Here is a 13,920-nt window from a genome sequence, read left to right on the forward strand (position 1 = left end):
CTATAGCTGTAATGCTATATATGCAGTGCTGCCATGACTCTAATTTAAATTATGTTGGCCAACTATGACTCTAATTAAAATTACGTTGTGCTGCTAGGGCCCTCATGTTTAACACTGTACTGCTACTATAGCTCTAATGCTCACTGTGATTCACCTCAGGGCCCTAGCAGCACAACATGATTTGAATTAGAGCCATAGTAGAACAACATAGGTAGCATTAGAGCTATAGCAGCAGAACAATGTTGTGCTACTATGACTTTAATTCAAATTATGTTGTGCTATGTTGTGCTGCCAGGGCCTTGATGTGAAACACTGTGCTGCTACTATAGCTCTAATGCTAATTGTGTTGTGCTCCCATGACTCTAATCCAAATGATCTTGGCCAACTATGGCCCTAAGTCAAATGATGCTCTGCTACTATGGCTCTAATTCAAATTATGTTGTGCTGCTAGGGCCCTGATGTAAAACACTGTGGTGCTACTATAGATCTAATGCTAATTATGCTAAGATACTATCTCTCCAATTTAAATTTTGTTGTGCTGCTGTGGCCCTAGTGGGAAACACTGTTCCGCTACTGTGGCCTAAATTCAAATTATGCTATGCTGTGCTGTCCTGGTCCTTATGTGAAACACTGTACTACTACTATAGCTCTAATGCTAACTGTGTTTCACATTAGGGCCCTAGCAGACCAACACGATTCGAATTAGAGCCATAGTAGCACAACATAGGTAGCATTAGAGCTATAGTAGCAGAACAATGTTGTGCTACTATGACTTAATTCAAAATAGCTGGTGCTGCCAGGGCCCTGATGTGAAACACTGTGCTGCTATAATAGCTCTAATGCTAATTATGTTGCGGTGCTATGACTATAATCCGATTTATGTTGGCCAACTATGGCTCTAAGTCGAATGATGCTCTGCTACTATGACTCTAATTCAAATTATGTTGTGCTGCTAGGGGCCTGATGTGAAACACAGTTAGCATTACAGCTATAGTAGCGGAACAGTATTTCACATCAGGGCCCTAGCAGCACAACCTAATTTGAATTAGAGCCTTAGTAGCACAACATTGCTCTGCTACGATAGCTCTAATGCTAATTATGTTGTGCTACTATGGCTCTAATTCAAATAAGGTTGTGCTGCTAGGGCCCTGATGTGAAACACTGTTGTGCTGCTATGGTTTCAATTCAAATGATGAAGTACTACTATGGCTCTAAATTACATTATGTTGTGCCACTATGACCTTGATGTGAAACACTGTTTTGCTACTATAGCTGTAATGCTATATATGCAGTGCTGCCATGACTCTAATCCAAATGATCTTGGCCAACTATGGCCCTAAGTCAAATGATGCTCTGCTACTATGGCTCTAATTCAAATTATGTTGTGCTGCTAGGGCCCTCATGTTTAACACTGTACTGCTACTATAGCTCTAATGCTCACTGTGATTCACCTCAGGGCCCTAGCAGCACAACATGATTTGAATTAGAGCCATAGTAGCACAACATAGGTAGCATTAGAGCTATAGCAGCAGAACAATGTTGTGCTACTATGACTTTAATTCAAATTATGTTGTGCTATGTTGTGCTGCCAGGGCCTTGATGTGAAACACTGTGCTGCTACTATAGCTCTAATGCTCTCTTGTGTTGTGCTCCCATGACTCTAATCCAAATGATCTTGGCCAACTATGGCCCTAAGTCAAATGATGCTCTGCTACTATGGCTCTAATTCAAATTATGTTGTGCTGCTAGGGCCCTGATGTAAAACACTGTGGTGCTACTATAGATCTAATGCTAATTATGCTGAGATACTATCTCTCCAATTTAAATTTTGTTGTGCTGCTATGGCCCTAGTGGGAAACACTGTTCCGCTACCGTGGCCTAAATTCAAATTATGCTATGCTGTGCTGTCCTGGTCCTTATGTGAAACACTGTACTACTACTATAGCTCTAAGGCTAACTGTGTTTCACATCAGGGCCCTAGCAGCACAACATGATTCGAATTAAAGCCATAGTAGTAATTATGTTGCGGTGCTATGACTATAATCCGATTTATGTTGGCCAACTATGGCTCTAAGTCAAATGATGCTCTGCTACTATGACTCTAATTCAAATTATGTTGTGCTGCTAGGGGCCTGATGTGAAACACAGTTAGCATTACAGCTATAGTAGCGGAACAGTATTTCACATCAGGGCCCTAGCAGCACAACCTAATTTGAATTAGAGCCTTAGTAGCACAACATTGCTCTGTTACGATAGCTCTAATGCTAATAATGTTGTGCTACTATGGCTCTAATTCAAATGATGAAGTACTACTATGGCTCTAAATTACATTATGTTGTGCCACTATGACCTTGATGTAAAACACTGTTTTGCTACTATAGCTGTAATGCTATATATGCAGTGCTGCCATGACTCTAATTCAAAATTATGTTGGCCAACTATGACTCTAATTAAAATTACGTTGTGCTGCTAGGGCCCTCATGTGAAACACTGTACTGCTACTATAGCTCTAATGCTCACTGTGATTCATATCAGGGCCCTAGCAGCACAACATGATTTGAATTAAAGCCATAGTAGCACAACATAGGTAGCATTAGAGCTATAGCAGCAGAACAATGTTGTGCTACTATGACTTTAATTCAAATTATGTTGTGCTATGTTGTGCTGCCAGGGCCCTGATGTGAAACACTGTGCTGCTACTATAGCTCTAATGCTAATTATGTTGTGATCCTATGACTCTAATCCAAATGATGCTCTGCTACTATGGATCTAATTCAAATTACGTTGTGCTGCTAGGGCCTGATGTGAAACACTGTTCTGCTACAATAGATCTAATGCTAATAATGTTGGGCAACCATCTCTCCAATTTAAATTTTGTTGTGCTGCTATGGCCCTAGTGGGAAACACTGTTCCGCTACTGTGGCCCAAATTCAAATAATGCTGTGCTGTCCTGGCCCTGATGGAAAACACTGTTGTGCTACCGTAGCATTAATGCTAATTATGTAATGCCAATATGACTCCAATACAAATTATGGTGTGCTGCTAGGGCCCTCATGTGAAACACTGTACTGCTACTATAGCTCTAATGCTAACTGTGTTTCACATCAGGGCCCCAGCAGCCCAACACGATTCGAATTAGAGCCATAGTAGCACAACATAGGTAGCATTAGAGCTATAGTAGCAGAACAATGTTGTGCTACTATGACTTAATTCAAAATAGCTGGTGCTGCCAGGGCCCTGATGTGAAACACTGTGCTGCTATAATAGCTCTAATGCTAATTATGTTGCGGTGCTATGACTATAATCCGATTTATGTTGGCCAACTATGGCTCTAAGTCGAATGATGCTCTGCTACTATGACTCTAATTCAAATTATGTTGTGCTGCTAGGGGCCTGATGTGAAACACAGTTAGCATTACAGCTATAGTAGCGGAACAGTATTTCACATCAGGGCCCTAGCAGCACAACCTAATTTGAATTAGAGCCTTAGTAGCACAACATTGCTCTGCTACGATAGCTCTAATGCTAATTATGTTGTGCTACTATGGCTCTAATTCAAATAAGGTTGTGCTGCTAGGGCCCTGATGTGAAACACTGTTGTGCTGCTATGGTTTCAATTCAAATGATGAAGTACTACTATGGCTCTAAATTACATTATGTTGTGCCACTATGACCTTGATGTGAAACACTGTTTTGCTACTATAGCTGTAATGCTATATATGCAGTGCTGCCATGACTCTAATCCAAATGATCTTGGCCAACTATGGCCCTAAGTCAAATGATGCTCTGCTACTATGGCTCTAATTTAAATTATGTTGTGCTGCTAGGGCCCTCATGTTTAACACTGTACTGCTACTATAGCTCTAATGCTCACTGTGATTCACCTCAGGGCCCTAGCAGCACAACATGATTTGAATTAGAGCCATAGTAGCACAACATAGGTAGCATTAGAGCTATAGCAGCAGAACAATGTTGTGCTACTATGACTTTAATTCAAATTATGTTGTGCTATGTTGTGCTGCCAGGGCCTTGATGTGAAACACTGTGCTGCTACTATAGCTCTAATGCTTTCTTGTGTTGTGCTCCCATGACTCTAATCCAAATGATCTTGGCCAACTATGGCCCTAAGTCTAATGATGCTCTGCTACTATGGCTCTAATTCAAATTATGTTGTGCTGCTAGGGCCCTGATGTAAAACACTGTGGTGCTACTATAGATCTAATGCTAATTATGCTGAGATACTATCTCTCCAATTTAAATTTTGTTGTGCTGCTGTGGCCCTAGTGGGAAACACTGTTCCGCTACTGTGGCCTAAATTCAAATTATGCTATGCTGTGCTGTCCTGGTCCTTATGTGAAACACTGTACTACTACTATAGCTCTAAGGCTAACTGTGTTTCACATCAGGGCCCTAGCAGCACAACATGATTCGAATTAAAGCCATAGTAGCACAACATAGGTAGCATTAGAGCTATAGTAGCAGAACAATGTTGTGCTACTATGACTTAATTTAAATTAGGTTGTGCTGCCAGGGCCCTGATGTGAAACACTGTGCTGCTACTATAGCTCTAATGCTAATTATGTTGTGCTGCTAGGGCCCTGATGTGAAACGCTGTGCTGCTACTGTAGCTCTAATGCTCCCGGTGTTTTACGTCAGGGCCCTAGCAGCACAACATAATTCGAATCAGAGCCATAGTAGCACAACATAGGTAGCATTAGAGCTATAGTAGCAGAACAATGTTGTGCTACTATGACTCTAAATCAAATTATTTTGGCCAAATATAACTCCAATTCAAATGATGTGCTACTATGGCTCTAATTCAAATTACTGTTGTGCCACCATGGTCCAAATTTAAATTATGTTATACAAAAGTGCACATGTATATTAGGTTGTGCTGCTATGGTTCTAATTTAAATTATATTGTGCTGTTCTGCAACTATAGCTCTAATGCTAATTATGCAGTGCTGCTATGACTATAAATCAAATTATGTTGGCCAACTATGACTCCAATTTAAATGATGCAGTGCTACTATGGCTCTTATTTAAATTATGTTGTGCCACTATGGCCTTGATGTGAAACACTCGACTGCTACTATAGCTCTAATGCTAACTGTGTTTCACATAAGGGCCCTAGCAGCACAACATAATTATAATTAAAGTCATAGTAGCATAACATTGTTCTGCTACTATAGCTCAAATGCTACCTATTTTATGCTACTATGACTAATTCAAATTATGTTGTGCTGCTATGACGATAATCCGATTTATGTTGGCCAACTATGGCTCCAATTCAAATGATGCTCTGCTACTATGGCTCTAATTCAAATTATGTTGTGCTGCTAGGGCCCTGATGTGAAACACTGTGGTGCTACTATAGATCTAATGCTAATTATGCTGGAATACTATCTCTCCAATTTAAATTTAGTTGTGCTGCTATGGCCCTAGTGAGAAACACTGTTCTGCTACTGTGGCCCAAATTCTAATTATGCTGTGCTGTCCTGGCCCTGATGTAAAACACTGTTGTGCTACCATAGCTTTAATGCTAATTATGCAATGCTGCTCTAACTCTAATTTAAATTGTTGTTCGACTCCAATTTAAATGATGTGGTGCTACTATGGCTCTAATTCAAATTATGGTGTGCTGATTATGGCCCTGATGTGAAACACTGTGCTGCTGCTGCTATGGTTTCACTTCAAATGATGAAGTACTGCTATGGCTCTAAATTCAATTATGTTGTGCTACTATGGCCTTGATGTGAAACACTGTTGTGCTACCGTAGCATTAATGCTAATTATGTAATGCCAATATGACTCCAATACAAATCATGTGGGCCAACTATGGCTCTGATTCGAATCATGTTGTTCTGCTAGGGCCCTCATGTGAAACACTGTACTGCTACTAAAACTCTAATGCTAACTGTGATTCACATCAGGGCCCTAGCAGCACAACATGATTCGAATCAGAGCCATAGTAGCACAACATAGGTAGCATTAGAGCTATAGTAGCAGAACAATGTTGTGCTACTATGACTTTAATTCAAATTATGTTGTGCTATGTTGTGCTGCCAGGGCCCTGATGTGAAACACTGTGCTGCTACTATAGCTCTAATGCTAATTATGTTGTGCTCCTATGACTTTAATCCAAATGATGCTCTGCTACTATGGATCTAATTCAAATTACGTTGTGCTGCTAGGGCCTAATGTGAAACACTGTTCTGCTACAATAGATCTAATGCTAATAATGTTGGGCAACCATCTCTCCAATTCAAATAATGCTGTGCTGTCCTGGCCCTGATGGAAAACACTGTTGTGCTACCGTAGCATTAATGCTAATTATGTAATGCCAATATGACTCCAATACAAATCATGTGGGCCAACTATGACTCTAATTCAAATTATGGTGTGCTGCTAGGGCCCTCATGTGAAACACTGTACTGCTACTATAGCTCTAATGCTAACTGTGTTTCACATCAGGGCCCCAGCAGCCCAACACGATTCGAATTAGAGCCATAGTAGCACAACATAGGTAGCATTAGAGCTATAGTAGCAGAACAATGTTGTGCTACTATGACTTAATTCAAAATAGCTGGTGCTGCCAGGGCCCTGATGTGAAACACTGTGCTGCTATAATAGCTCTAATGCTAATTATGTTGCGGTGCTATGACTATAATCCGATTTATGTTGGCCAACTATGGCTCTAAGTCGAATGATGCTCTGCTACTATGACTCTAATTCAAATTATGTTGTGCTGCTAGGGGCCTGATGTGAAACACAGTTAGCATTACAGCTATAGTAGCGGAACAGTATTTCACATCAGGGCCCTAGCAGCACAACCTAATTTGAATTAGAGCCTTAGTAGCACAACATTGCTCTGCTACGATAGCTCTAATGCTAATTATGTTGTGCTACTATGGCTCTAATTCAAATAAGGTTGTGCTGCTAGGGCCCTGATGTGAAACACTGTTGTGCTGCTATGGTTTCAATTCAAATGGTGAAGTACTACTATGGCTCTAAATTACATTATGTAATGTAATTTCCACTATGACCTTGATGTGAAACACTGTTTTGCTACTATAGCTGTAATGCTATATATGCAGTGCTGCCATGACTCTAATTTAAATTATGTTGGCCAACTATGACTCTAATTAAAATTACGTTGTGCTGCTAGGGCCCTCATGTTTAACACTGTACTGCTACTATAGCTCTAATGCTCACTGTGATTCACCTCAGGGCCCTAGCAGCACAACATGATTTGAATTAGAGCCATAGTAGAACAACATAGGTAGCATTAGAGCTATAGCAGCAGAACAATGTTGTGCTACTATGACTTTAATTCAAATTATGTTGTGCTATGTTGTGCTGCCAGGGCCTTGATGTGAAACACTGTGCTGCTACTATAGCTCTAATGCTAATTGTGTTGTGCTCCCATGACTCTAATCCAAATGATCTTGGCCAACTATGGCCCTAAGTCAAATGATGCTCTGCTACTATGGCTCTAATTCAAATTATGTTGTGCTGCTAGGGCCCTGATGTAAAACACTGTGGTGCTACTATAGATCTAATGCTAATTATGCTAAGATACTATCTCTCCAATTTAAATTTTGTTGTGCTGCTGTGGCCCTAGTGGGAAACACTGTTCCGCTACTGTGGCCTAAATTCAAATTATGCTATGCTGTGCTGTCCTGGTCCTTATGTGAAACACTGTACTACTACTATAGCTCTAATGCTAACTGTGTTTCACATTAGGGCCCTAGCAGACCAACACGATTCGAATTAGAGCCATAGTAGCACAACATAGGTAGCATTAGAGCTATAGTAGCAGAACAATGTTGTGCTACTATGACTTAATTCAAAATAGCTGGTGCTGCCAGGGCCCTGATGTGAAACACTGTGCTGCTATAATAGCTCTAATGCTAATTATGTTGCGGTGCTATGACTATAATCCGATTTATGTTGGCCAACTATGGCTCTAAGTCGAATGATGCTCTGCTACTATGACTCTAATTCAAATTATGTTGTGCTGCTAGGGGCCTGATGTGAAACACAGTTAGCATTACAGCTATAGTAGCGGAACAGTATTTCACATCAGGGCCCTAGCAGCACAACCTAATTTGAATTAGAGCCTTAGTAGCACAACATTGCTCTGCTACGATAGCTCTAATGCTAATTATGTTGTGCTACTATGGCTCTAATTCAAATAAGGTTGTGCTGCTAGGGCCCTGATGTGAAACACTGTTGTGCTGCTATGGTTTCAATTCAAATGATGAAGTACTACTATGGCTCTAAATTACATTATGTTGTGCCACTATGACCTTGATGTGAAACACTGTTTTGCTACTATAGCTGTAATGCTATATATGCAGTGCTGCCATGACTCTAATCCAAATGATCTTGGCCAACTATGGCCCTAAGTCAAATGATGCTCTGCTACTATGGCTCTAATTCAAATTATGTTGTGCTGCTAGGGCCCTCATGTTTAACACTGTACTGCTACTATAGCTCTAATGCTCACTGTGATTCACCTCAGGGCCCTAGCAGCACAACATGATTTGAATTAGAGCCATAGTAGCACAACATAGGTAGCATTAGAGCTATAGCAGCAGAACAATGTTGTGCTACTATGACTTTAATTCAAATTATGTTGTGCTATGTTGTGCTGCCAGGGCCTTGATGTGAAACACTGTGCTGCTACTATAGCTCTAATGCTCTCTTGTGTTGTGCTCCCATGACTCTAATCCAAATGATCTTGGCCAACTATGGCCCTAAGTCAAATGATGCTCTGCTACTATGGCTCTAATTCAAATTATGTTGTGCTGCTAGGGCCCTGATGTAAAACACTGTGGTGCTACTATAGATCTAATGCTAATTATGCTGAGATACTATCTCTCCAATTTAAATTTTGTTGTGCTGCTATGGCCCTAGTGGGAAACACTGTTCCGCTACCGTGGCCTAAATTCAAATTATGCTATGCTGTGCTGTCCTGGTCCTTATGTGAAACACTGTACTACTACTATAGCTCTAAGGCTAACTGTGTTTCACATCAGGGCCCTAGCAGCACAACATGATTCGAATTAAAGCCATAGTAGTAATTATGTTGCGGTGCTATGACTATAATCCGATTTATGTTGGCCAACTATGGCTCTAAGTCAAATGATGCTCTGCTACTATGACTCTAATTCAAATTATGTTGTGCTGCTAGGGGCCTGATGTGAAACACAGTTAGCATTACAGCTATAGTAGCGGAACAGTATTTCACATCAGGGCTCTAGCAGCACAACCTAATTTGAATTAGAGCCTTAGTAGCACAACATTGCTCTGTTACGATAGCTCTAATGCTAATAATGTTGTGCTACTATGGCTCTAATTCAAATGATGAAGTACTACTATGGCTCTAAATTACATTATGTTGTGCCACTATGACCTTGATGTAAAACACTGTTTTGCTACTATAGCTGTAATGCTATATATGCAGTGCTGCCATGACTCTAATTCAAAATTATGTTGGCCAACTATGACTCTAATTAAAATTACGTTGTGCTGCTAGGGCCCTCATGTGAAACACTGTACTGCTACTATAGCTCTAATGCTCACTGTGATTCATATCAGGGCCCTAGCAGCACAACATGATTTGAATTAAAGCCATAGTAGCACAACATAGGTAGCATTAGAGCTATAGCAGCAGAACAATGTTGTGCTACTATGACTTTAATTCAAATTATGTTGTGCTATGTTGTGCTGCCAGGGCCCTGATGTGAAACACTGTGCTGCTACTATAGCTCTAATGCTAATTATGTTGTGCTCCTATGACTCTAATCCAAATGATGCTCTGCTACTATGGATCTAATTCAAATTACGTTGTGCTGCTAGGGCCTGATGTGAAACACTGTTCTGCTACAATAGATCTAATGCTAATAATGTTGGGCAACCATCTCTCCAATTTAAATTTTGTTGTGCTGCTATGGCCCTAGTGGGAAACACTGTTCCGCTACTGTGGCCCAAATTCAAATAATGCTGTGCTGTCCTGGCCCTGATGGAAAACACTGTTGTGCTACCGTAGCATTAATGCTAATTATGTAATGCCAATATGACTCCAATACAAATTATGGTGTGCTGCTAGGGCCCTCATGTGAAACACTGTACTGCTACTATAGCTCTAATGCTAACTGTGTTTCACATCAGGGCCCCAGCAGCCCAACACGATTCGAATTAGAGCCATAGTAGCACAACATAGGTAGCATTAGAGCTATAGTAGCAGAACAATGTTGTGCTACTATGACTTAATTCAAAATAGCTGGTGCTGCCAGGGCCCTGATGTGAAACACTGTGCTGCTATAATAGCTCTAATGCTAATTATGTTGCGGTGCTATGACTATAATCCGATTTATGTTGGCCAACTATGGCTCTAAGTCGAATGATGCTCTGCTACTATGACTCTAATTCAAATTATGTTGTGCTGCTAGGGGCCTGATGTGAAACACAGTTAGCATTACAGCTATAGTAGCGGAACAGTATTTCACATCAGGGCCCTAGCAGCACAACCTAATTTGAATTAGAGCCTTAGTAGCACAACATTGCTCTGCTACGATAGCTCTAATGCTAATTATGTTGTGCTACTATGGCTCTAATTCAAATAAGGTTGTGCTGCTAGGGCCCTGATGTGAAACACTGTTGTGCTGCTATGGTTTCAATTCAAATGATGAAGTACTACTATGGCTCTAAATTACATTATGTTGTGCCACTATGACCTTGATGTGAAACACTGTTTTGCTACTATAGCTGTAATGCTATATATGCAGTGCTGCCATGACTCTAATCCAAATGATCTTGGCCAACTATGGCCCTAAGTCAAATGATGCTCTGCTACTATGGCTCTAATTCAAATTATGTTGTGCTGCTAGGGCCCTCATGTTTAACACTGTACTGCTACTATAGCTCTAATGCTCACTGTGATTCACCTCAGGGCCCTAGCAGCACAACATGATTTGAATTAGAGCCATAGTAGCACAACATAGGTAGCATTAGAGCTATAGCAGCAGAACAATGTTGTGCTACTATGACTTTAATTCAAATTATGTTGTGCTATGTTGTGCTGCCAGGGCCTTGATGTGAAACACTGTTCTGCTACTATAGCTCTAATGCTTTCTTGTGTTGTGCTCCCATGACTCTAATCCAAATGATCTTGGCCAACTATGGCCCTAAGTCTAATGATGCTCTGCTACTATGGCTCTAATTCAAATTATGTTGTGCTGCTAGGGCCCTGATGTAAAACACTGTGGTGCTACTATAGATCTAATGCTAATTATGCTGAGATACTATCTCTCCAATTTAAATTTTGTTGTGCTGCTGTGGCCCTAGTGGGAAACACTGTTCCGCTACTGTGGCCTAAATTCAAATTATGCTATGCTGTGCTGTCCTGGTCCTTATGTGAAACACTGTACTACTACTATAGCTCTAAGGCTAACTGTGTTTCACATCAGGGCCCTAGCAGCACAACATGATTCGAATTAAAGCCATAGTAGCACAACATAGGTAGCATTAGAGCTATAGTAGCAGAACAATGTTGTGCTACTATGACTTAATTTAAATTAGGTTGTGCTGCCAGGGCCCTGATGTGAAACACTGTGCTGCTACTATAGCTCTAATGCTAATTATGTTGTGCTGCTAGGGCCCTGATGTGAAACGCTGTGCTGCTACTGTAGCTCTAATGCTCCCGGTGTTTTACGTCAGGGCCCTAGCAGCACAACATAATTCGAATCAGAGCCATAGTAGCACAACATAGGTAGCATTAGAGCTATAGTAGCAGAACAATGTTGTGCTACTATGACTCTAAATCAAATTATTTTGGCCAAATATAACTCCAATTCAAATGATGTGCTACTATGGCTCTAATTCAAATTACTGTTGTGCCACCATGGTCCAAATTTAAATTATGTTATACAAAAGTGCACATGTATATTAGGTTGTGCTGCTATGGTTCTAATTTAAATTATATTGTGCTGTTCTGCAACTATAGCTCTAATGCTAATTATGCAGTGCTGCTATGACTATAAATCAAATTATGTTGGCCAACTATGACTCCAATTTAAATGATGCAGTGCTACTATGGCTCTTATTTAAATTATGTTGTGCCACTATGGCCTTGATGTGAAACACTCGACTGCTACTATAGCTCTAATGCTAACTGTGTTTCACATAAGGGCCCTAGCAGCACAACATAATTATAATTAAAGTCATAGTAGCATAACATTGTTCTGCTACTATAGCTCAAATGCTACCTATTTTATGCTACTATGACTAATTCAAATTATGTTGTGCTGCTATGACGATAATCCGATTTATGTTGGCCAACTATGGCTCCAATTCAAATGATGCTCTGCTACTATGGCTCTAATTCAAATTATGTTGTGCTGCTAGGGCCCTGATGTGAAACACTGTGGTGCTACTATAGATCTAATGCTAATTATGCTGGAATACTATCTCTCCAATTTAAATTTAGTTGTGCTGCTATGGCCCTAGTGAGAAACACTGTTCTGCTACTGTGGCCCAAATTCTAATTATGCTGTGCTGTCCTGGCCCTGATGTAAAACACTGTTGTGCTACCATAGCTTTAATGCTAATTATGCAATGCTGCTCTAACTCTAATTTAAATTGTTGTTCGACTCCAATTTAAATGATGTGGTGCTACTATGGCTCTAATTCAAATTATGGTGTGCTGATTATGGCCCTGATGTGAAACACTGTGCTGCTGCTGCTATGGTTTCACTTCAAATGATGAAGTACTGCTATGGCTCTAAATTCAATTATGTTGTGCTACTATGGCCTTGATGTGAAACACTGTTGTGCTACCGTAGCATTAATGCTAATTATGTAATGCCAATATGACTCCAATACAAATCATGTGGGCCAACTATGGCTCTGATTCGAATCATGTTGTTCTGCTAGGGCCCTCATGTGAAACACTGTACTGCTACTAAAACTCTAATGCTAACTGTGATTCACATCAGGGCCCTAGCAGCACAACATGATTCGAATCAGAGCCATAGTAGCACAACATAGGTAGCATTAGAGCTATAGTAGCAGAACAATGTTGTGCTACTATGACTTTAATTCAAATTATGTTGTGCTATGTTGTGCTGCCAGGGCCCTGATGTGAAACACTGTGCTGCTACTATAGCTCTAATGCTAATTATGTTGTGCTCCTATGACTTTAATCCAAATGATGCTCTGCTACTATGGATCTAATTCAAATTACGTTGTGCTGCTAGGGCCTAATGTGAAACACTGTTCTGCTACAATAGATCTAATGCTAATAATGTTGGGCAACCATCTCTCCAATTCAAATAATGCTGTGCTGTCCTGGCCCTGATGGAAAACACTGTTGTGCTACCGTAGCATTAATGCTAATTATGTAATGCCAATATGACTCCAATACAAATCATGTGGGCCAACTATGACTCTAATTCAAATTATGGTGTGCTGCTAGGGCCCTCATGTGAAACACTGTACTGCTACTATAGCTCTAATGCTAACTGTGTTTCACATCAGGGCCCCAGCAGCCCAACACGATTCGAATTAGAGCCATAGTAGCACAACATAGGTAGCATTAGAGCTATAGTAGCAGAACAATGTTGTGCTACTATGACTTAATTCAAAATAGCTGGTGCTGCCAGGGCCCTGATGTGAAACACTGTGCTGCTATAATAGCTCTAATGCTAATTATGTTGCGGTGCTATGACTATAATCCGATTTATGTTGGCCAACTATGGCTCTAAGTCGAATGATGCTCTGCTACTATGACTCTAATTCAAATTATGTTGTGCTGCTAGGGGCCTGATGTGAAACACAGTTAGCATTACAGCTATAGTAGCGGAACAGTATTTCACATCAGGGCCCTAGCAGCACAACCTAATTTGAATTAGA

The sequence above is a fragment of the Silurus aristotelis genome (assembly GCF_946808225.1).
Source record: "Silurus aristotelis genome assembly, chromosome: 13".
Lineage (NCBI taxonomy): Eukaryota > Metazoa > Chordata > Actinopteri > Siluriformes > Siluridae > Silurus > Silurus aristotelis.